Below are 211 nucleotides of genomic sequence, written 5' to 3'. Positions count from 1 at the left end.
CACCACTTTTGCTCTTACTACTGCAAGTATTACTAGTGACATCATCTTACTATCATTAATAACGTCAATGATGTCAGTAAATTGTGGTGACAGATAGTGCAATTGCTTTATCTAACTCTGAGCACAGTTAATAGTGCCCAGCTGAGGGGAAGCCACGCCGGTGACAAAGAGCTTTGAGACGGCAGACGAGGGGAAAGCGAAACGTGATGCC

The 211-nt window shown here is 44.5% G+C and overlaps 1 protein-coding gene across 1 annotated transcript in view; it reads left to right on the top strand.

The window, feature by feature from the left end:
- Positions 1-211, top strand: part of LOC119586919 (CAP-Gly domain-containing linker protein 1-like) — a gene marked incomplete in the record, with an annotated part of 175,677 nt that overhangs the window by 816 nt on the left and 174,650 nt on the right.

This window comes from Penaeus monodon, chromosome 22, assembly GCF_015228065.2.
Source record: "Penaeus monodon isolate SGIC_2016 chromosome 22, NSTDA_Pmon_1, whole genome shotgun sequence".
In the NCBI taxonomy this organism is placed as follows: domain Eukaryota; kingdom Metazoa; phylum Arthropoda; class Malacostraca; order Decapoda; family Penaeidae; genus Penaeus; species Penaeus monodon.
The sequence above is the reverse complement of the archived record's forward strand: the minus strand, read 5'-3'. Positions and strand labels throughout refer to the sequence as shown.